The following is a 23,673-nucleotide window of genomic DNA, read 5'->3' as shown; positions in this document are numbered from 1 at the left end:
ATTATGCAGGCAGAGAAATCCAATTGAGTGATTAATCAGCTCTCCATTTTATGGCTTTATTTTTATGCTAACACATTTGCTCTCTGAAAAGTGTCCACAAAGCCAAGTCTCTGATTAACACCTTTGTAGGAATGGTTTTTCACCTATTACTGATTAAAACTTGCTTCATTGGAAAGGCAGCAAGATGCATCCTCATTACAATGTCCACTGAAATAATACAGGTTGACACCAGGAAACATAAACCTCACTGCATCCTTGCTGCTTTCTCAAGTGGGAATCTGTTTAACGTGAAAACCAGGTGATATCTAATCAGCACACAGGTAAGAAGTTAAGAAAATCTTTCTTTAAGGGTGAAGATGTTTCTCACAAAATCGTTGCCCCAATGCATCATTGAAATTCAAGATGGAAAGATGATTTTGAAATATCAATTGTACATTTTGCATTGCTCTTCTGGTGACAATGTAGCTTGTTTTTGTCAATTACCATTTCAGTAATAGGGTAAAGAAAATTAAGTGGATTTCTGAAAGAAAACAATGCTGTCAATATACTATTAAAACAAATTAAAATGTTAAAAGTTATTGTACTTTAAGTAAAAATAAAAGAGTCAAAATATCAATTCCAGTTTTGGAAGAATTTAATTAACAAAAAAATAAGTGCACATAGCAGAGGATGGTTTCGATCCACCGACCTCTGGGTTATGGGCCCAGCACGCTTCCGCTGCACCACTCTGCTGCTCATGTAAGTGTCAGAGATCATGAAGTACTCACTCATCATGTGAAAGTACCAATGTGTTTCTTCGTTGGTCAATGGAAGAAAAATCTTGCAAAACTCTCCAGATTATTGCCTTTTTAACCTTTTTCTAGGAAACTTTCTAGATGAATGCTTTTTAGCCTTTGTCAGTACATGCTTTTGCAAGCTGTCTCTGTGGCGCAATCGGTTAGCGCATTTGGCTGTTTACCGAAAGGTTGGTGGTTCAATCCCACCCGGGGACGTAATTGACCTTGTGATCAAATTTTGGTGATCTTTAAGTAGACAAGTCAAAATTTCAAACCACCTCTTATAGTGTAGGGTACCTGGCCTTCTCTGATGCAATCAGAGTCAGATTTGATTAAGTCATTTTATAAAAAACAGGAAGCACAATTTAGCATGGGGTTGCAGAGAAAAAAAATTATGCAGGCAGAGAAATCCAATTGAGTGATTAATCAGCTCTCCATTTTATGGCTTTATTTTTATGCTAACACATTTGCTCTCTGAAAAGTGTCCACAAAGCCAAGTCTCTGATTAACACCTTTGTAGGAATGGTTTTTCACCTATTACTGATTAAAACTTGCTTAATTGGAAAGGCAGCAAGATGCATCCTCATTACAATGTCCACTGAAATAATACAGGTTGACACCAGGAAACATAAACCTCACTGCATCCTTGCTGCTTTCTCAAGTGGGAATCTGTTTAATGTGAAAACCAGGTGATATCTAATCAGCACACAGGTAAGAAGTTAAGAAAATCTTTCTTTAAGGGTGAAGATGTTTCTCACAAAATCGTTGCCCCAATGCATCATTGAAATTCAAGATGGAAAGATGATTTTGAAATATCAATTGTACATTTTGCATTGCTCTTCTGGTGACAATGTAGCTTGTTTTTGTCAATTACCATTTCAGTAATAAGGTAAAGAAAATTAAGTGGATTTCTGAAAGAAAACAATGCTGTCAATATACTATTAAAACAAATTAAAATGTTAAAAGTTATTGTACTTTAAGTAAAAATAAAAGAGTCAAAATATCAATTCCAGTTTTGGAAGAATTTAATTAACAAAAAAATAAGTGCACATAGCAGAGGATGGTTTCGATCCACCGACCTCTGAGTTATGGGCCCAGCACGCTTCCGCTGCGCTACTCTGCTGCTCATGTAAGTGTCAGAGATCCTGAAGTACTCACTCATCATGTGAAAGTACCAATGTGTTTCTTCGTTGGTCAATGGAAGAAAAATCTTGCAAAACTCTCCAGATTATTGCCTTTTTAACCTTTTTCTAGGAAACTTTCTAGATGAATGCTTTTTAGCCTTTGTCAGTACATACTTTTGCAAGCTGTCTCTGTGGCGCAATCGGTTAGCGCATTCGGCTGTTAACCGAAAGGTTGGTGGTTCAATCCCACCCGGGGACGTAATTGACCTTGTGATCAAATTTTAGTGATCTTTAAGTAGACAAGTCAAAATGTCAAACCACCTCTTATAGTGTAGGGTACCTGGCCTTCTCTGATGCAATCAGAGTCAGATTTGATTAAGTCATTTTATAAAAAACAGGAAGCACAATTTAGCATGGGGTTGCAGAGAAAAAAAATTATGCAGGCAGAGAAATCCAATTGAGTGATTAATCAGCTCTCCATTTTATGGCTTTATTTTTATGCTAACACATTTGCTCTCTGAAAAGTGTCCACAAAGCCAAGTCTCTGATTAACACCTTTGTAGGAATGGTTTTTCACCTATTACTGATTAAAACTTGCTTCATTGGAAAGGCAGCAAGATGCATCCTCATTACAATGTCCACTGAAATAATACAGGTTGTCACCAGGAAACATAAACCTCACTGCATCCTTGCTGCTTTCTCAAGTGGGAATCTGTTTAACGTGAAAACCAGGTGATATCTAATCAGCACACAGGTAAGAAGTTAAGAAAATCTTTCTTTAAGGGTGAAGATGTTTCTCACAAAATCGTTGCCCCAATGCATCATTGAAATTCAAGATGGAAAGATGATTTTGAAATATCAATTGTACATTTTGCATTGCTCTTCTGGTGACAATGTAGCTTGTTTTTGTCAATTACCATTTCAGTAATAGGGTAAAGAAAATTAAGTGGATTTCTAAAAAGAAAACAATGCTGTCAATATACTATTAAAACAAATTAAAATGTTAAAAGTTATTGTACTTTAAGTAAAAATAAAAGAGTCAAAATATCAATTCCAGTTTTGGAAGAATTTAATTAACAAAAAAATAAGTGCACATAGCAGAGGATGGTTTCGATCCACCAACCTCTGGGTTATGGGCCCAGCACGCTTCCGCTGCGCCACTCTGCTGCTCATGTAAGTGTCAGAGATCCTGAAGTACTCACTCATCATGTGAAAGTACCAATGTGTTTCTTCGTTGGTCAATGGAAGAAAAATCTTGCAAAACTCTCCAGATTATTGCCTTTTTAACCTTTTTCTAGGAAACTTTCTAGATGAATGCTTTTTAGCCATTGTCAGTACATGCTTTTGCAAGCTGTCTCTGTGGCGCAATCAGTTAGCGCATTCGGCTGTTAACCGAAAGGTTGGTGGTTCAATCCCACCCGGGGACGTAATTGACCTTGTGATCAAATTTTGGTGATTTTTAAGTAGACAAGTCAAAATTTCAAACCACCTCTTATAGTGTAGGGTACCTGGCCTTCTCTGATGCAATCAGAGTCAGATTTGATTAAGTCATTTTATAAAAAACAGGAAGCACAATTTAGCATGGGGTTGCAGAGAAAAAAAATTATGCAGGCAGAGAAATCCAATTAAGTGATTAATCAGCTCTCCATTTTATGGCTTTATTTTTATGCTAACACATTTGCTCTCTGAAAAGTGTCCACAAAGCCAAGTCTCTGATTAACACCTTTGTAGGAATGGTTTTTCACCTATTACTGATTAAAACTTGCTTCATTGGAAAGGCAGCAAGATGCATCCTCATTACAATGTCCACTGAAATAATACAGGTTGACACCAGGAAACATAAACCTCACTGCATCCTTGCTGCTTTCTCAAGTGGGAATCTGTTTAATGTGAAAACCAGGTGATATCTAATCAGCACACAGGTAAGAAGTTAAGAAAATCTTTCTTTAAGGGTGAAGATGTTTCTCACAAAATCGTTGCCCCAATGCATCATTGAAATTCAAGATGGAAAGATGATTTTGAAATATTAATTGTACATTTTGCATTGCTCTTCTGGTGACAATGTAGCTTGTTTTTGTCAATTACCATTTCAATAATAGGGTAAAGAAAATTAAGTGGATTTCTGAAAGAAAACAATGCTGTCAATATACTATTAAAACAAATTAAAATGTTAAAAGTTATTGTACTTTAAGTAAAAATAAAAGAGTCAAAATATCAATTCCCGTTTTGGAAGAATTTAATTAACAAAAAAATAAGTGCACATAGCAGAGGATGGTTTCGATCCACCGACCTCTGGGTCATGGGCCCAGCACGCTTCCGCTGCGCCACTCTGCTGCTCATGTAAGTACCAGAGATCCTGAAGTACTCACTCATCATGTGAAAGTACCAATGTGTTTCTTCGGTGGTCAATGGAAGAAAAATCTTGCAAAACTCTCCAGATTATTGCCTTTTTAACCTTTTTCTAGGAAACTTTCTAGATGAATGCTTTTTAGCCATTGTCAGTACATGCTTTTGCAAGCTGTCTCTGTGGCGCAATCAGTTAGCGCATTCGGCTGTTAACCGAAAGGTTGGTGGTTCAATCCCACCCGGGGACGTAATTGACCTTGTGATCAAATTTTGGTGATCTTTAAGTAGACAAGTCAAAATTTCAAACCACCTCTTATAGTGTAGGGTACCTGGCCTTCTCTGATGCAATCAGAGTCAGATTTGATTAAGTCATTTTATAAAAAACAGGAAGCACAATTTAGCATGGGGTTGCAGAGAAAAAAAATTATGCAGGCAGAGAAATCCAATTGAGTGATTAATCAGCTCTCCATTTTATGGCTTTATTTTTATGCTAACACATTTGCTCTCTGAAAAGTGTCCACAAAGCCAAGTCTCTGATTAACACCTTTGTAGGAATGGTTTTTCACCTATTACTGATTAAAACTTGCTTCATTGGAAAGGCAATGCATCCTCATTACAATGTCCACTGAAATAATACAGGTTGACACCAGGAAACATAAACCTCACTGGATCCTTGCTGCTTTCTCAAGTGGGAATCTGTTTAATGTGAAAACCAGGTGATATCTAATCAGCACACAGGTAAGAAGTTAAGAAAATCTTTCTTTAAGGGTGAAGATGTTTCTCACAAAATCGTTGCCCCAATGCATCATTGAAATTCAAGATGGAAAGATGATTTTGAAAAATCAATTGTACATTTTGCATTGCTCTTCTGGTGACAATGTAGCTTGTTTTTGTCAATTACCATTTCAGTAATAGGGTAAAGAAAATTAAGTGGATTTCTGAAAGAAAACAATGCTGTCAATATACTATTAAAACAAATTAAAATGTTAAAAGTTATTGTACTTTAAGTAAAAATAAAAGAGTCAAAATATCAATTCCCGTTTTGGAAGAATTTAATTAACAAAAAAATAAGTGCACATAGCAGAGGATGGTTTCGATCCACCGACCTCTGGGTTATGGGCCCAGCACGCTTCCGCTGCGCCACTCTGCTGCTCATGTAAGTGTCAGAGATCCTGAAGTACTCACTCATCATGTGAAAGTACCAATGTGTTTCTTCGTTGGTCAATGGAAGAAAAATCTTGCAAAACTCTCCAGATTATTGCCTTTTTAACCTTTTTCTAGGAAACTTTCTAGATGAATGCTTTTTAGCCTTTGTCAGTACATGCTTTTGCAAGCTGTCTCTGTGGCGCAATCGGTTAGCGCATTCGGCTGTTAAACGAAAGGTTGGTGGTTCAATCCCACCCGGGGACGTAATTGACCTTGTGATCAAATTTTGGTGATCTTTAAGTAGACAAGTCAAAATTTCAAACCACCTCTTATAGTGTAGGGTACCTGGCCTTCTCTGATGCAATCAGAGTCAGATTTGATTAAGTCATTTTATAAAAAACAGGAAGCACAATTTAGCATGGGGTTGCAGAGAAAAAAAATTATGCAGGCAGAGAAATCCAATTGAGTGATTAATCAGCTCTCCAGCACACAGGTAAGAAGTTAAGAAAATCTTTCTTTAAGGGTGAAGATGTTTCTCACAAAATCGTTGCTCCAATGCATCATTGAAATTCAAGATGGAAAGATGATTTTGAAATATTAATTGTACATTTTGCATTGCTCTTCTGGTGACAATGTAGCTTGTTTTTGTCAATTACCATTTCAGTAATAGGGTAAAGAAAATTAAGTGGATTTCTGAAAGAAAACAATGCTGTCAATATACTATTAAAACAAATTAAAATGTTAAAAGTTATTGTACTTTAAGTAAAAATAAAAGAGTCAAAATATCAATTCCCGTTTTGGAAGAATATAATTAACAAAAAAATAAGTGCACATAGCAGAGGATGGTTTCGATCCACCGACCTCTGGGTTATGGGCCCAGCACGCTTCCGCTGCGCCACTCTGCTGCTCATGTAAGTGTCAGAGATCCTGAAGTACTCACTCATCATGTGAAAGTACCAATGTGTTTCTTCGTTGGTCAGTGGAAGAAAAATCTTGCAAAACTCTCCAGATTATTGCCTTTTTAACCTTTTTCTAGGAAACTTTCTAGATGAATGCTTTTTAGCCTTTGTCAGTACATGCTTTTGCAAGCTGTCTCTGTGGCGCAATCGGTTAGCGCATTCGGCTGTTAACCGAAAGGTTGGTGGTTCAATCCCACCCGGGGACGTAATTGACCTTGTGATCAAATTTTGGTGATCTTTAAGTAGACAAGTCAAAATTTCAAACCACCTCTTATAGTGTAGGGTACCTGGCCTTCTCTGATGCAATCAGAGTCAGATTTGATTAAGTCATTTTATAAAAAACAGGAAGCACAATTTAGTATGGGGCTGCAGAGAAAAAAAATTATGCAGGCAGAGAAATCCAATTGAGTGATTAATCAGCTCTCCATTTTATGGCTTTATTTTTATGCTAACACATTTGCTCTCTGAAAAGTGTCCACAAAGCCAAGTCTCTGATTAACACCTTTGTAGGAATGGTTTTTCACCTATTACTGATTAAAACTTGCTTCATTGGAAAGGCAGCAAGATGCATCCTCATTACAATGTCCACTGAAATAATACAGGTTGACACCAGGAAACATAAACCTCACTGCATCCTTGCTGCTTTCTCAAGTGGGAATCTGTTTAATGTGAAAACCAGGTGATATCTAATCAGCACACAGGTAAGAAGTTAAGAAAATCTTTCTTTAAGGGTGAAGATGTTTCTCACAAAATCGTTGCCCCAATGCATCATTGAAATTCAAGATGGAAAGATGATTTTGAAATATCAATTGTACATTTTTTGCATTGCTCTTCTGGTGACAATGTAGCTTGTTTTTGTCAATTACCATTTCAGTAATAGGGTAAAGAAAATTAAGTGGATTTCTGAAAGAAAACAATGCTGTCAATATACTATTAAAACAAATTAAAATGTTAAAAGTTATTGTACTTTAAGTAAAAATAAAAGAGTCAAAATATCAATTCCCGTTTTGGAAGAATTTAATTAACAAAAAAATAAGTGCACATAGCAGAGGATGGTTTCGATCCACCGACCTCTGGGTTATGGGCACAGCACGCTTCCGCTGCGCCACTCTGCTGCTCATGTAAGTGTCAGAGATCTTGAAGTACTCACTCATCATGTGAAAGTACCAATGTGTTTCTTCGTTGGTCAATGGAAGAAAAATCTTGCAAAACTCTCCAGATTATTGCCTTTTTAACCTTTTTCTAGGAAACTTTCTAGATGAATGCTTTTTAGCCTTTGTCAGTACATGCTTTTGCAAGCTGTCTCTGTGGCGCAATCGGTTAGCGCATTCGGCTGTTAACCGAAAGGTTGGTGGTTCAATCCCACCCGGGGACGTAATTGACCTTGTGATCAAATTTTGGTGATCTTTAAGTAGACAAGTCAAAATTTCAAACCACCTCTTATAGTGTAGGGTACCTGGCCTTCTCTGATGCAGTCAGATTTGATTAAGTCATTTTATAAAAAACAGGAAGCACAATTTAGCATGGGGTTGCAGAGAAAAAAAATTATGCAGGCAGAGAAATCCAATTGAGTGATTAATCAGCTCTCCATTTTATGGCTTTATTTTTATGCTAACACATTTGCTCTCTGAAAAGTGTCCACAAAGCCAAGTCTCTGATTAACACCTTTGTAGGAATGGTTTTTCACCTATTACTGATTAAAACTTGCTTCATTGGAAAGGCAGCAAGATGCATCCTCATTACAATGTCCACTGAAATAATACAGGTTGACACCAGGAAACATAAACCTCACTGCATCCTTGCTGCTTTCTCAAGTGGGAATCTGTTTAATGTGAAAACCAGGTGATATCTAATCAGCACACAGGTAAGAAGTTAAGAAAATCTTTCTTTAAGGGTGAAGATGTTTCTCACAAAATCGTTGCCCCAATGCATCATTGAAATTCAAGATGGAAAGATGATTTTGAAATATCAATTGTACATTTTGCATTGCTCTTCTGGTGACAATGTAGCTTGTTTTTGTCAATTACCATTTCAGTAATAGGGTAAAGAAAATTAAGTGGATTTCTGAAAGAAAACAATGCTGTCAATATACTATTAAAACAAATTAAAATGTTAAAAGTTATTGTACTTTAAGTAAAAATAAAAGAGTCAAAATATCAATTCCCGTTTTGGAAGAATTTAATTAACAAAAAAATAAGTGCACATAGCAGAGGATGGTTTCGATCCACCGACCTCTGGGTTATGGGCCCAGCACGCTTCCGCTGCGCCACTCTGCTGCTCATGTAAGTGTCAGAGATCCTGAAGTACTCACTCATCATGTGAAAGTACCAATGTGTTTCTTCGTTGGTCAATGGAAGAAAAATCTTGCAAAACTCTCCAGATTATTGCCTTTTTAACCTTTTTCTAGGAAACTTTCTAGATGAATGCTTTTTAGCCTTTGTCAGTACATGCTTTTGCAAGCTGTCTCTGTGGCGCAATCGGTTAGCGCATTCGGCTGTTAACCGAAAGGTTGGTGGTTCAATCCCACCCGGGGACGTAATTGACCTTGTGATCAAATTTTGGTGATCTTTAAGTAGACAAGTCAAAATTTCAAACCACCTCTTATAGTGTAGGGTACCTGGCCTTCTCTGATGCAGTCAGATTTGATTAAGTCATTTTATAAAAAACAGGAAGCACAATTTAGCAGCGGGTTGCAGAGAAAAAAAATTATGCAGGCAGAGAAATCCAATTGAGTGATTAATCAGCTCTCCATTTTATGGCTTTATTTTTATGCTAACACATTTGCTCTCTGAAAAGTGTCCACAAAGCCAAGTCTCTGATTAACACCTTTGTAGGAATGGTTTTTCACCTATTACTGATTAAAACTTGCTTCATTGGAAAGGCAGCAAGATGCATCCTCATTACAATGTCCACTGAAATAATACAGGTTGACACCAGGAAACATAAACCTCACTGCATCCTTGCTGCTTTCTCAAGTGGGAATCTGTTTAATGTGAAAACCAGGTGATATCTAATCAGCACACAGGTAAGAAGTTAAGAAAATCTTTCTTTAAGGGTGAAGATGTTTCTCACAAAATCGTTGCCCCAATGCATCATTGAAATTCAAGATGGAAAGATGATTTTGAAATATTAATTGTACATTTTGCATTGCTCTTCTGGTGACAATGTAGCTTGTTTTTGTCAATTACCATTTCAGTAATAGGGTAAAGAAAATTAAGTGGATTTCTGAAAGAAAACAATGCTGTCAATATACTATTAAAACAAATTAAAATGTTAAAAGTTATTGTACTTTAAGTAAAAATAAAAGAGTCAAAATATCAATTCCCGTTTTGGAAGAATTTAATTAACAAAAAAATAAGTGCACATAGCAGAGGATGGTTTCGATCCACCGACCTCTGGGTCATGGGCCCAGCACGCTTCCGCTGCGCCACTCTGCTGCTCATGTAAGTATCAGAGATCCTGAAGTACTCACTCATCATGTGAAAGTACCAATGTGTTTCTTCGTTGGTCAATGGAAGAAAAATCTTGCAAAACTCTCCAGATTATTGCCTTTTTAACCTTTTTCTAGGAAACTTTCTAGATGAATGCTTTTTAGCCATTGTCAGTACATGCTTTTGCAAGCTGTCTCTGTGGCGCAATCAGTTAGCGCATTCGGCTGTTAACCGAAAGGTTGGTGGTTCAATCCCACCCGGGGACGTAATTGACCTTGTGATCAAATTTTGGTGATCTTTAAGTAGACAAGTCAAAATTTCAAACCACCTCTTATAGTGTAGGGTACCTGGCCTTCTCTGATGCAATCAGAGTCAGATTTGATTAAGTCATTTTATAAAAAACAGGAAGCACAATTTAGCATGGGGTTGCAGAGAAAAAAAATTATGCAGGCAGAGAAATCCAATTGAGTGATTAATCAGCTCTCCATTTTATGGCTTTATTTTTATGCTAACACATTTGCTCTCTGAAAAGTGTCCACAAAGCCAAGTCTCTGATTAACACCTTTGTAGGAATGGTTTTTCACATATTACTGATTAAAACTTGCTTCATTGGAAAGGCAATGCATCCTCATTACAATGTCCACTGAAATAATACAGGTTGACACCAGGAAACATAAACCTCACTGGATCCTTGCTGCTTTCTCAAGTGGGAATCTGTTTAATGTGAAAACCAGGTGATATCTAATCAGCACACAGGTAAGAAGTTAAGAAAATCTTTCTTTAAGGGTGAAGATGTTTCTCACAAAATCGTTGCCCCAATGCATCATTGAAATTCAAGATGGAAAGATGATTTTGAAAAATCAATTGTACATTTTGCATTGCTCTTCTGGTGACAATGTAGCTTGTTTTTGTCAATTACCATTTCAGTAATAGGGTAAAGAAAATTAAGTGGATTTCTGAAAGAAAACAATGCTGTCAATATACTATTAAAACAAATTAAAATGTTAAAAGTTATTGTACTTTAAGTAAAAATAAAAGAGTCAAAATATCAATTCCCGTTTTGGAAGAATTTAATTAACAAAAAAATAAGTGCACATAGCAGAGGATGGTTTCGATCCACCGACCTCTGGGTTATGGGCCCAGCACGCTTCCGCTGCGCCACTCTGCTGCTTATGTAAGTGTCAGAGATCCTGAAGTACTCACTCATCATGTGAAAGTACCAATGTGTTTCTTCGTTGGTCAATGGAAGAAAAATCTTGCAAAACTCTCCAGATTATTGCCTTTTTAACCTTTTTCTAGGAAACTTTCTAGATGAATGCTTTTTAGCCTTTGTCAGTACATGCTTTTGCAAGCTGTCTCTGTGGTGCAATCGGTTAGCGCATTCGGCTGTTAAACGAAAGGTTGGTGGTTCAATCCCACCCGGGGACGTAATTGACCTTGTGATCAAATTTTGGTGATCTTTAAGTAGACAAGTCAAAATTTCAAACCACCTCTCATAGTGTAGGGTACCTGGCCTTCTCTGATGCAATCAGAGTCAGATTTGATTAAGTCATTTTATAAAAAACAGGAAGCACAATTTAGCATGGGGTTGCAGAGAAAAAAAATTATGCAGGCAGAGAAATCCAATTGAGTGATTAATCAGCTCTCCATTTTATGGCTTTATTTTTATGCTAACACATTTGCTCTCTGAAAAGTGTCCACAAAGCCAAGTCTCTGATTAACACCTTTGTAGGAATGGTTTTTCACCTATTACTGATTAAAACTTGCTTCATTGGAAAGGCAGCAAGATGCATCCTCATTACAATGTCCACTGAAATAATACAGGTTGACACCAGGAAACATAAACCTCACTGCATCCTTGCTGCTTTCTCAAGTGGGAATCTGTTTAATGTGAAAACCAGGTGATATCTAATCAGCACACAGGTAAGAAGTTAAGAAAATCTTTCTTTAAGGGTGAAGATGTTTCTCACAAAATCGTTGCCCCAATGCATCATTGAAATTCAAGATGGAAAGATGATTTTGAAATATTAATTGTACATTTTGCATTGCTCTTCTGGTGACAATGTAGCTTGTTTTTGTCAATTACCATTTCAGTAATAGGGTAAAGAAAATTAAGTGGATTTCTGAAAGAAAACAATGCTGTCAATATACTATTAAAACAAATTAAAATGTTAAAAGTTATTGTACTTTAAGTAAAAATAAAAGAGTCAAAATATCAATTCCCGTTTTGGAAGAATATAATTAACAAAAAAATAAGTGCACATAGCAGAGGATGGTTTCGATCCACCGACCTCTGGGTTATGGGCCCAGCACGCTTCCGCTGCGCCACTCTGCTGCTCATGTAAGTGTCAGAGATCCTGAAGTACTCACTCATCATGTGAAAGTACCAATGTGTTTCTTCGTTGGTCAGTGGAAGAAAAATCTTGCAAAACTCTCCAGATTATTGCCTTTTTAACCTTTTTCTAGGAAACTTTCTAGATGAATGCTTTTTAGCCTTTGTCAGTACATGCTTTTGCAAGCTGTCTCTGTGGCGCAATCGGTTAGCGCATTCGGCTGTTAACCGAAAGGTTGGTGGTTCAATCCCACCCGGGGACGTAATTGACCTTGTGATCAAATTTTGGTGATCTTTAAGTAGACAAGTCAAAATTTCAAACCACCTCTTATAGTGTAGGGTACCTGGCCTTCACTGATGCAATCAGAGTCAGATTTGATTAAGTCATTTTATAAAAAACAGGAAGCACAATTTAGTATGGGGTTGCAGAGAAAAAAAATTATGCAGGCAGAGAAATCCAATTGAGTGATTAATCAGCTCTCCATTTTATGGCTTTATTTTTATGCTAACACATTTGCTCTCTGAAAAGTGTCCACAAAGCCAAGTCTCTGATTAACACCTTTGTAGGAATGGTTTTTCACCTATTACTGATTAAAACTTGCTTCATTGGAAAGGCAGCAAGATGCATCCTCATTACAATGTCCACTGAAATAATACAGGTTGACACCAGGAAACATAAACCTCACTGCATCCTTGCTGCTTTCTCAAGTGGGAATCTGTTTAATGTGAAAACCAGGTGATATCTAATCAGCACACAGGTAAGAAGTTAAGAAAATCTTTCTTTAAGGGTGAAGATGTTTCTCACAAAATCGTTGCCCCAATGCATCATTGAAATTCAAGATGGAAAGATGATTTTGAAATATCAATTGTACATTTTTTGCATTGCTCTTCTGGTGACAATGTAGCTTGTTTTTGTCAATTACCATTTCAGTAATAGGGTAAAGAAAATTAAGTGGATTTCTGAAAGAAAACAATGCTGTCAATATACTATTAAAACAAATTAAAATGTTAAAAGTTATTGTACTTTAAGTAAAAATAAAAGAGTCAAAATATCAATTCCCGTTTTGGAAGAATTTAATTAACAAAAAAATAAGTGCACATAGCAGAGGATGGTTTCGATCCACCGACCTCTGGGTTATGGGCCCAGCACGCTTCCGCTGCGCCACTCTGCTGCTCATGTAAGTGTCAGAGATCCTGAAGTACTCACTCATCATGTGAAAGTACCAATGTGTTTCTTCGTTGGTCAATGGAAGAAAAATCTTGCAAAACTCTCCAGATTATTGCCTTTTTAACCTTTTTCTAGGAAACTTTCTAGATGAATGCTTTTTAGCCTTTGTCAGTACATGCTTTTGCAAGCTGTCTCTGTGGCGCAATCGGTTAGCGCATTCGGCTGTTAACCAAAAGGTTGGTGGTTCAATCCCACCCGGGGACGTAATTGACCTTGTGATCAAATTTTGGTGATCTTTAAGTAGACAAGTCAAAATTTCAAACTACCTCTTATAGTGTAGGGTACCTGGCCTTCTCTGATGCAATCAGAGTCAGATTTGATTAAGTCATTTTATAAAAAACAGGAAGCACAATTTAGTATGGGGTTGCAGAGAAAAAAAATTATGCAGGCAGAGAAATCCAATTGAGTGATTAATCAGCTCTCCATTTTATGGCTTTATTTTTATGCTAACACATTTGCTCTCTGAAAAGTGTCCACAAAGCCAAGTCTCTGATTAACACCTTTGTAGGAATGGTTTTTCACCTATTACTGATTAAAACTTGCTTCATTGGAAAGGCAGCAAGATGCATCCTCATTACAATGTCCACTGAAATAATACAGGTTGACACCAGGAAACATAAACCTCACTGCATCCTTGCTGCTTTCTCAAGTGGGAATCTGTTTAATGTGAAAACCAGGTGATATCTAATCAGCACACAGGTAAGAAGTTAAGAAAATCTTTCTTTAAGGGTGAAGATGTTTCTCACAAAATCGTTGCCCCAATGCATCATTGAAATTCAAGATGGAAAGATGATTTTGAAATATCAATTGTACATTTTGCATTGCTCTTCTGGTGACAATGTAGCTTGTTTTTGTCAATTACCATTTCAGTAATAGGGTAAAGAAAATTAAGTGGATTTCTGAAAGAAAACAATGCTGTCAATATACTATTAAAACAAATTAAAATGTTAAAAGTTATTGTACTTTAAGTAAAAATAAAAGAGTCAAAATATCAATTCCCGTTTTGGAAGAATTTAATTAACAAAAAAATAAGTGCACATAGCAGAGGATGGTTTCGATCCACCGACCTCTGGGTTATGGGCCCAGCACGCTTCCGCTGCGCCACTCTGCTGCTCATGTAAGTGTCAGAGATCTTGAAGTACTCACTCATCATGTGAACGTACCAATGTGTTTCTTCGTTGGTCAATGGAAGAAAAATCTTGCAAAACTCTCCAGATTATTGCCTTTTTAACCTTTTTCTAGGAAACTTTCTAGATGAATGCTTTTTAGCCTTTGTCAGTACATGCTTTTGCAAGCTGTCTCTGTGGCGCAATCGGTTAGCGCATTCGGCTGTTAACCGAAAGGTTGGTGGTTCAATCCCACCCGGGGACGTAATTGACCTTGTGATCAAATTTTGGTGATCTTTAAGTAGACAAGTCAAAATTTCAAACCACCTCTTATAGTGTAGGGTACCTGGCCTTCTCTGATGCAGTCAGATTTGATTAAGTCATTTTATAAAAAACAGGAAGCACAATTTAGCATGGGGTTGCAGAGAAAAAAAATTATGCAGGCAGAGAAATCCAATTGAGTGATTGATCAGCTCTCCATTTTATGGCTTTATTTTTATGCTAACACATTTGCTCTCTGAAAAGTGTCCACAAAGCCAAGTCTCTGATTAACACCTTTGTAGGAATGGTTTTTCACCTATTACTGATTAAAACTTGCTTCATTGGAAAGGCAGCAAGATGCATCCTCATTACAATGTCCACTGAAATAATACAGGTTGACACCAGGAAACATAAACCTCACTGCATCCTTGCTGCTTTCTCAAGTGGGAATCTGTTTAATGTGAAAACCAGGTGATATCTAATCAGCACACAGGTAAGAAGTTAAGAAAATCTTTCTTTAAGGGTGAAGATGTTTCTCACAAAATCGTTGCCCCAATGCATCATTGAAATTCAAGATGGAAAGATGATTTTGAAATATCAATTGTACATTTTGCATTGCTCTTCTGGTGACAATGTAGCTTGTTTTTGTCAATTACCATTTCAGTAATAGGGTAAAGAAAATTAAGTGGATTTCTGAAAGAAAACAATGCTGTCAATATACTATTAAAACAAATTAAAATGTTAAAAGTTATTGTACTTTAAGTAAAAATAAAAGAGTCAAAATATCAATTCCCGTTTTGGAAGAATTTAATTAACAAAAAAATAAGTGCACATAGCAGAGGATGGTTTCGATCCACCGACCTCTGGGTTATGGGCCCAGCACGCTTCCGCTGCGCCACTCTGCTGCTCATGTAAGTGTCAGAGATCCTGAAGTACTCACTCATCATGTGAAAGTACCAATGTGTTTCTTCGTTGGTCAATGGAAGAAAAATCTTGCAAAACTCTCCAGATTATTGCCTTTTTAACCTTTTTCTAGGAAACTTTCTAGATGAATGCTTTTTAGCCTTTGTCAGTACATGCTTTTGCAAGCTGTCTCTGTGGCGCAATCGGTTAGCGCATTCGGCTGTTAACCGAAAGGTTGGTGGTTCAATCCCACCCGGGGACGTAATTGACCTTGTGATCAAATTTTGGTGATCTTTAAGTAGACAAGTCAAAATTTCAAACCACCTCTTATAGTGTAGGGTACCTGGCCTTCTCTGATGCAGTCAGATTTGATTAAGTCATTTTATAAAAAACAGGAAGCACAATTTAGCAGCGGGTTGCAGAGAAAAAAAATTATGCAGGCAGAGAAATCCAATTGAGTGATTAATCAGCTCTCCATTTTATGGCTTTATTTTTATGCTAACACATTTGCTCTCTGAAAAGTGTCCACAAAGCCAAGTCTCTGATTAACACCTTTGTAGGAATGGTTTTTCACCTATTACTGATTAAAACTTGCTTCATTGGAAAGGCAGCAAGATGCATCCTCATTACAATGTCCACTGAAATAATACAGGTTGACACCAGGAAACATAAACCTCACTGCATCCTTGCTGCTTTCTCAAGTGGGAATCTGTTTAATGTGAAAACCAGGTGATATCTAATCAGCACACAGGTAAGAAGTTAAGAAAATCTTTCTTTAAGGGTGAAGATGTTTCTCACAAAATCGTTGCCCCAATGCATCATTGAAATTCAAGATGGAAAGATGATTTTGAAATATCAATTGTACATTTTGCATTGCTCTTCTGGTGACAATGTAGCTTGTTTTTGTCAATTACCATTTCAGTAATAGGGTAAAGAAAATTAAGTGGATTTCTGAAAGAAAACAATGCTGTCAATATACTATTAAAACAAATTAAAATGTTAAAAGTTATTGTACTTTAAGTAAAAATAAAAGAGCCAAAATATCAATTCCAGTTTTGGAAGAATTTAATTAACAAAAAAATAAGTGCACATAGCAGAGGATGGTTTCGATCCACCAACCTCTGGGTTATGGGCCCAGCACGCTTCCGCTGCGCCACTCTGCTGCTCATGTAAGTGTCAGAGATCCTGAAGTACTCACTCATCATGTGAAAGTACCAATGTGTTTCTTCGTTGGTCAATGGAAGAAAAATCTTGCAAAACTCTCCAGATTATTGCCTTTTTAACCTTTTTCTAGGAAACTTTCTAGATGAATGCTTTTTAGCCTTTGTCAGTACATGCTTTTGCAAGCTGTCTCTGTGGCGCAATCAGTTGGCGCATTCGGCTGTTAACCGAAAGGTTGGTGGTTCAATCCCAACCAGGGACATAATTGACCTTGTGATCAAATTTTGGTGATCTTTAAGTAGACAAGTCAAAATTTCAAACCACCTCTTATAGTGTAGGGTACCTGGCCTTCTCTGATGCAATCAGAGTCAGATTTGAGAAAGTCATTTTATAAAAAAACAGGAAGCACAATTTAGCATGGGGTTGCAGAGAAAAAAAATTATGCAGGCAGAGAAATCCAATTGAGTGATTAATCAGCTCTCCATTTTATGGCTTTATTTTTATGCTAACACATTTGCTCTCTGAAAAGTGTCCACAAAGCCTAGTCTCTGATTAACACCTTTGTAGGACTGGTTTTTCACCTATTACTGATTAAAACTTGCTTCATTGGAAAGGCAGCAAGATGCATCCTCATTACAATGTCCACTGAAATAATACAGGTTGACACCAGGAAACATAAACCTCACTGCATCCTTGCTGCTTTCTCAAGTGGGAATCTGTTTAATGTGAAAACCAGGTGATATCTAATCAGCACACAGGTAAGAAGTTAAGAAAATCTTTCTTTAAGGGTGAAGATGTTTCTCACAAAATCGTTGCCCCAATGCATCATTGAAATTCAAGCTGGAAAGATGATTTTGAAATATCAATTGTACATTTTGCATTGCTCTTCTGGTGACAATGTAGCTTGTTTTTGTCAATTACCATTTCAGTAATAGGGTAAAGAAAATTAAGTGGATTTCTGAAAGAAAACAATGCTGTCAATATACTATTAAAACAAATTAAAATGTTAAAAGTTATTGTACTTTAAGTAAAAATAAAAGAGTCAAAATATCAATTCCAGTTTTGGAAGAATTTAATTAACCAAAAAATAAGTGCACATAGCAGAGGATGGTTTCGATCCACCGACCTCTGGGTTATGGGCCCAGCACGCTTCCGCTGCGCCACTCTGCTGCTCATGTAAGTGTCAGAGATCCTGAAGTACTCACTCATCATGTGAAAGTACCAATGTGTTTCTTCGTTGGTCAATGGAAGAAAAATCTTGCAAAACTCTCCAGATTATTGCCTTTTTAACCTTTTTCTAGGAAACTTTCTAGATGAATGCTTTTTAGCCTTTGTCAGTACATGCTTTTGCAAGCTGTCTCTGTGGCGCAATCGGTTAGCGCAATCGGCTGTTATCCGAAAGGTTGGTGGTTCAATCCCACCCGGGGACGTAATTGACCTTGTGATCAAATTTTGGTGATCTTTAAGTAGACAAGTCAAAATTTCAAACCACCTCTTATAGTGTAGGGTACCTGGCCTTCTCTGATGCAATCAGAGTCAGATTTGATTAAGTCATTTTATAAAAAACAGGAAGCACAATTTAGCATGGGGTTGCAGAGAAAAAAAATGATGCAGGCAGAGAAATCCAATTGAGTGATTAATCAGCTCTCCATTTTATGGCTTTATTTTTATGCTAACACATTTGCTCTCTGAAAAGTGTCCACAAAGCCAAGTCTCTGATTAACACCTTTGTAGGAATGGTCTTTCACCTATTACTGATTAAAACTTGCTTCATTGGAAAGGCAGCAAGATGCATCCTCATTACAATGTCCACTGAAATAATACAGGTTGACACCAGGAAACATAAACCTCATTGCATCCTTGCTGCTTTCTCAAGTGGGAATCTGTTTAATGTGAAAACCAGGTGATATCTAATCAGCACACAGGTAAGAAGTTAAGAAAATCTTTCTTTAAGGGTGAAGATGTTTCTCACAAAATCGTTGCCCCAATGCATCATTGAAATTCAAGATGGAAAGATGATTTTGAAATATCAATTGTACATTTTGCATTGCTCTTCTGGTGACAATGTAGCTTGTTTTTGTCAATTACCATTTCAGTAATAGCGTAAAGAAAATTAAGTGGATTTCTGAAAGAAAACAATGCTGTCAATATACTATTAAAACAAATTAAAATGTTAAAAGTTATTGTACTTTAAGTAAAAATAAAAGAGTCAAAATATCAATTCCAGTTTTGGAAGAATTTAATTAACAAAAAAATAAGTGCACATAGCAGAGGATGGTTTCGATCCACCGACCTCTGGGTTATGGGCCCATCACGCTTCCGCTGCGCCACTCTGCTGCTCATGTAAGTGTCAGAGATCCTGAAGTACTCACTCATCATGTGAAAGTACCAATGTGTTTCTTCATTGGTCAATGGAAGAAAAATCTTGCAAAACTCTCCAGATTATTGCCTTTTTAACCTTTTTCTAGGAAACTTTCTAGATGAATGCTTTTTAGCCATTGTCAGTACATGCTTTTGCAAGCTGTCTCTGTGGCGCAATCAGTTAGTGCATTTGGCTGTTAACCGAAAGGTTGGTGGTTCAATCCCACCCGGGGACGTAATTGACCTTGTGATCAAATTTTGGTGATCTTTAAGTAGACAAGTCAAAATTTCAAACCACCTCTTATAGTGTAGGGTACCTGGCCTTCTCTGATGCAATCAGAGTCAGATTTGATTAAGTCATTTTATAAAAAACAGGAAGCACAATTTAGCATGGGGTTGCAGAGAAAAAAAATTATGCAGGCAGAGAAATCCAATTGAGTGATTAATCAGCTCTCCATTTTATGGCTTTATTTTTATGCTAACACATTTGCTCTATGAAAAGTGTCCACAAAGCCAAGTCTCTGATTAACACCTTTGTAGGAATGGTTTTTCACCTATTACTGATTAAAACTTGCTTCATTGGAAAGGCAGCAAGATGCATCCTCATTACAATGTCCACTGAAATAATACAGGTTGACACCAGGAAACATAAACCTCACTGCATCCTTGCTGCTTTCTCAAGTGGGAATCTGTTTAATGTGAAAACCAGGTGATATCTAATCAGCACACAGGTAAGAAGTTAAGAAAATCTTTCTTTAAGGGTGAAGATGTTTCTCACAAAATCGTTGCCCCAATGCATCATTGAAATTCAAGATGGAAAGATGATTTTGAAATATCAATTGTACATTTTGCATTGCTCTTCTGGTGACAATGTAGCTTGTTTTTGTCAATTACCATTTCAGTAATAGGGTAAAGAAAATTAAGTGGATTTCTGAAAGAAAACAATGCTGTCAATATACTATTAAAACAAATTAAAATGTTAAAAGTTATTGTACTTTAAGTAAAAATAAAAGAGTCAAAATATCAATTCCAGTTTTGGAAGAATTTAATTAACAAAAAAATAAGTGCACATAGCAGAGGATGGTTTCGATCCACCGACCTCTGGGTTATGGGCCCAGCACGCTTCAGCTGCGCTACTCTGCTGCTCATGTAAGTGTCAGAGATCCTGAAGTACTCACTCATCATGTGAAAGTACCAATGTGTTTCTTCGTTGGTCAATGGAAGAAAAATCTTGCAAAACTCTCCAGATTATTGCCTTTTTAACCTTTTTCTAGGAAACTTTCTAGATGAATGCTTTTTAGCCTTTGTCAGTACATGCTTTTGCAAGCTGTCTCTGTGGCGCAATCGGTTAGCGCATTCGGCTGTTAACCGAAAGGTTGGTGGTTCAATCCCACCCGGGGACGTAATTGACCTTGTGATCAAATTTTAGTGATCTTTAAGTAGACAAGTCAAAATTTCAAACCACCTCTTATAGTGTAGGGTACCTGGCCTTCTCTGATGCAATCAGAGTCAGATTTGATTAAGTCATTTTATAAAAAACAGGAAGCACAATTTAGCATGGGGTTGCAGAGAAAAAAAATTATGCAGGCAGAGAAATCCAATTAAGTGATTAATCAGCTCTCCATTGTATGGCCTTATTTTTATGCTAACACATTTGGTCTCTGAAAAGTGTCCACAAAGCCAAGTCTCTGATTAACACCTTTGTAGGAATGGTTTTTCACCTATTACTGATTAAAACTTGCTTCATTGGAAAGGCAGCAAGATGCATCCTCATTACAATGTCCACTGAAATAATACAGGTTGACACCAGGAAACATAAACCTCACTGCATCCTTGCTGCTTTCTCAAGTGGGAATCTGTTTAATGTGAAAACCAGGTGATATCTAATCAGCACACAGGTAAGAAGTTAAGAAAATCTTTCTTTAAGGGTGAAGATGTTTCTCACAAAATCGTTGCCCCAATGCATCATTGAAATTCAAGATGGAAAGATGATTTTGAAATATTAATTGTACATTTTGCATTGCTCTTCTGGTGACAATGTAGCTTGTTTTTGTCAATTACCATTTCAGTAATAGGGTAAAGAAAATTAAGTGGATTTCTGAAAGAAAACAATGCTGTCAATATACTATTAAAACAAATTAAAATGTTAAAAGTTATTGTACTTTAAGTAAAAATAAAAGAGTCAAAATATCAATTCCCGTTTTGGAAGAATTTAATTAACAAAAAAATAAGTGCACATAGCAGAGGATGGTTTCAATCCACCGACCTCTGGGTTATGGGCCCAGCACGCTTCCGCTGCGCCACTCTGCTGCTCATGTAAGTGTCAGAGATCCTGAAGTACTCACTCATCATGTGAAAGTACCAATGTGTTTCTTCGTTGGTCAATGGAAGAAAAATCTTGCAAAACTCTCCAGATTATTGCCTTTTTAACCTTTTTCTAGGAAACTTTCTAGATGAATGCTTTTTAGCCTTTGTCAGTACATGCTTTTGCAAGCTGTCTCTGTGGCGCAATCGGTTAACGCATTCGGCTGTTAACCAAAAGGTTGGTGGTTCAATCCCACCCGGGGACGTAATTGACCTTGTGATCAAATTTTGGTGATCTTTAAGTAGACAAGTCAAAATTTCAAACTACCTCTTATAGTGTAGGGTACCTGGCCTTCTCTGATGCAATCAGAGTCAGATTTGATTAAGTCATTTTATAAAAAACAGGAAGCACAATTTAGTATGGGGTTGCAGAGAAAAAAAATTATGCAGGCAGAGAAATCCAATTGAGTGATTAATCAGCTCTCCATTTTATGGCTTTATTTTTATGCTAACACATTTGCTCTCTGAAAAGTGTCCACAAAGCCAAGTCTCTGATTAACACCTTTGTAGGAATGGTTTTTCACCTATTACTGATTAAAACTTGCTTCATTGGAAAGGCAGCAAGATGCATCCTCATTACAATGTCCACTGAAATAATACAGGTTGACACCAGGAAACATAAACCTCACTGCATCCTTGCTGCTTTCTCAAGTGGGAATCTGTTTAATGTGAAAACCAGGTGATATCTAATCAGCACACAGGTAAGAAGTTAAGAAAATCTTTCTTTAAGGGTGAAGATGTTTCTCACAAAATCGTTGCCCCAATGCATCATTGAAATTCAAGATGGAAAGATGATTTTGAAATATCAATTGTACATTTTGCATTGCTCTTCTGGTGACAATGTAGCTTGTTTTTGTCAATTACCATTTCAGTAATAGGGTAAAGAAAATTAAGTGGATTTCTGAAAGAAAACAATGCTGTCAATATACTATTAAAACAAATTAAAATGTTAAAAGTTATTGTACTTTAAGTAAAAATAAAAGAGTCAAAATATCAATTCCAGTTTTGGAAGAATTTAATTAACAAAAAAATAAGTGCACATAGCAGTGGATGGTTTCGATCCACCGACCTCTGGGTTATGGGCCCAGCTCGCTTCCGCTGCGCCACTCTGCTGCTCATGTAAGTGTCAGAGATCCTGAAGTACTCACTCATCATGTGAAAGTACCAATGTGTTTCTTCGTTGGTCAATGGAAGAAAAATCTTGCAAAACTCTCCAGATTATTGCCTTTTTAACCTTTTTCTAGGAAACTTTCTAGATGAATGCTTTTTAGCCATTGTCAGTACATGCTTTTGCAAGCTGTCTCTGTGGCGCAATCAGTTAGCGCATTCGGCTGTTAACCGAAAGGTTGGTGGTTCAATCCCACCCGGGGACGTAATTGACCTTGTGATCAAATTTTGGTGATCTTTAAGTAGACAAGTCAAAATTTCAAACCACCTCTTATAGTGTAGGGTACCTGGCCTTCTCTGATGCAATCAGAGTCAGATTTGATTAAGTCATTTTATAAAAAACAGGAAGCACAATTTAGTATGGGGTTGCAGAGAAAAAAAATTATGCAGGCAGAGAAATCCAATTAAGTGATTAATCAGCTCTCCATTTTATGGCTTTATTTTTATGCTAACACATTTGCTCTCTGAAAAGTGTCCACAAAGCCAAGTCTCTGATTAACACCTTTGTAGGAATGGTTTTTCACCTATTACTGATTAAAACTTGCTTCATTGGAAAGGCAGCAAGATGCATCCTCATTACAATGTCCACTGAAATAATACAGGTTGACACCAGGAAACATAAACCTCACTGCATCCTTGCTGCTTTCTCAAGTGGGAATCTGTTTAATGTGAAAACCAGGTGATATCTAATCAGCACACAGGTAAGAAGTTAAGAAAATCTTTCTTTAAGGGTGAAGATGTTTCTCACAAAATCGTTGCCCCAATGCATCATTGAAATTCAAGATGGAAAGATGATTTTGAAATATTAATTGTACATTTTGCATTGCTCTTCTGGTGACAATGTAGCTTGTTTTTGTCAATTACCATTTCAGTAATAGGGTAAAGAAAATTAAGTGGATTTCTGAAAGAAAACAATGCTGTCAATATACTATTAAAACAAATTAAAATGTTAAAAGTTATTGTACTTTAAGTAAAAATAAAAGAGTCAAAATATCAATTCCCGTTTTG

General features: G+C 36.8%; 13 non-coding genes across 13 annotated transcripts; all 13 read left to right on the top strand.

The window, feature by feature from the left end:
* Positions 1 to 2,085: 2,085 nt before the first annotated feature.
* Positions 2,086 to 2,159, top strand: TRNAN-GUU (transfer RNA asparagine (anticodon GUU)). The gene has a single exon. It is a non-coding gene; the product is annotated as a tRNA-Asn (tRNA).
* Positions 2,160 to 3,253: 1,094 nt separating this feature from the next.
* On the top strand, positions 3,254 to 3,327 carry TRNAN-GUU (transfer RNA asparagine (anticodon GUU)). The gene has a single exon. It is a non-coding gene; the product is annotated as a tRNA-Asn (tRNA).
* A 1,093-nt stretch (positions 3,328 to 4,420) lies between these two features.
* On the top strand, positions 4,421 to 4,494 carry TRNAN-GUU (transfer RNA asparagine (anticodon GUU)). Its single transcript has one exon. It is a non-coding gene; the product is annotated as a tRNA-Asn (tRNA).
* A 1,989-nt stretch (positions 4,495 to 6,483) lies between these two features.
* On the top strand, positions 6,484 to 6,557 carry TRNAN-GUU (transfer RNA asparagine (anticodon GUU)). The gene has a single exon. It is a non-coding gene; the product is annotated as a tRNA-Asn (tRNA).
* A 1,095-nt stretch (positions 6,558 to 7,652) lies between these two features.
* TRNAN-GUU (transfer RNA asparagine (anticodon GUU)) lies at positions 7,653 to 7,726 on the top strand. Its single transcript has one exon. It is a non-coding gene; the product is annotated as a tRNA-Asn (tRNA).
* Positions 7,727 to 8,813: 1,087 nt separating this feature from the next.
* Positions 8,814 to 8,887, top strand: TRNAN-GUU (transfer RNA asparagine (anticodon GUU)). The gene has a single exon. It is a non-coding gene; the product is annotated as a tRNA-Asn (tRNA).
* Positions 8,888 to 9,974: 1,087 nt separating this feature from the next.
* On the top strand, positions 9,975 to 10,048 carry TRNAN-GUU (transfer RNA asparagine (anticodon GUU)). Its single transcript has one exon. It is a non-coding gene; the product is annotated as a tRNA-Asn (tRNA).
* Positions 10,049 to 12,303: 2,255 nt separating this feature from the next.
* Positions 12,304 to 12,377, top strand: TRNAN-GUU (transfer RNA asparagine (anticodon GUU)). Its single transcript has one exon. It is a non-coding gene; the product is annotated as a tRNA-Asn (tRNA).
* Positions 12,378 to 13,472: 1,095 nt separating this feature from the next.
* On the top strand, positions 13,473 to 13,546 carry TRNAN-GUU (transfer RNA asparagine (anticodon GUU)). The gene has a single exon. It is a non-coding gene; the product is annotated as a tRNA-Asn (tRNA).
* Positions 13,547 to 14,639: 1,093 nt separating this feature from the next.
* TRNAN-GUU (transfer RNA asparagine (anticodon GUU)) lies at positions 14,640 to 14,713 on the top strand. The gene has a single exon. It is a non-coding gene; the product is annotated as a tRNA-Asn (tRNA).
* A 1,087-nt stretch (positions 14,714 to 15,800) lies between these two features.
* Positions 15,801 to 15,874, top strand: TRNAN-GUU (transfer RNA asparagine (anticodon GUU)). The gene has a single exon. It is a non-coding gene; the product is annotated as a tRNA-Asn (tRNA).
* Positions 15,875 to 20,463: 4,589 nt separating this feature from the next.
* TRNAN-GUU (transfer RNA asparagine (anticodon GUU)) lies at positions 20,464 to 20,537 on the top strand. The gene has a single exon. It is a non-coding gene; the product is annotated as a tRNA-Asn (tRNA).
* A 2,260-nt stretch (positions 20,538 to 22,797) lies between these two features.
* TRNAN-GUU (transfer RNA asparagine (anticodon GUU)) lies at positions 22,798 to 22,871 on the top strand. The gene has a single exon. It is a non-coding gene; the product is annotated as a tRNA-Asn (tRNA).
* The last annotated feature ends 802 nt before the right edge of the window (positions 22,872 to 23,673 follow it).

This window comes from Pseudophryne corroboree, chromosome 4, assembly GCF_028390025.1.
Source record: "Pseudophryne corroboree isolate aPseCor3 chromosome 4, aPseCor3.hap2, whole genome shotgun sequence".
NCBI classification, from domain to species: domain Eukaryota; kingdom Metazoa; phylum Chordata; class Amphibia; order Anura; family Myobatrachidae; genus Pseudophryne; species Pseudophryne corroboree.
Note: the sequence above shows the minus strand (reverse complement) of the source record. Positions and strands in the feature narration are given on the sequence as shown.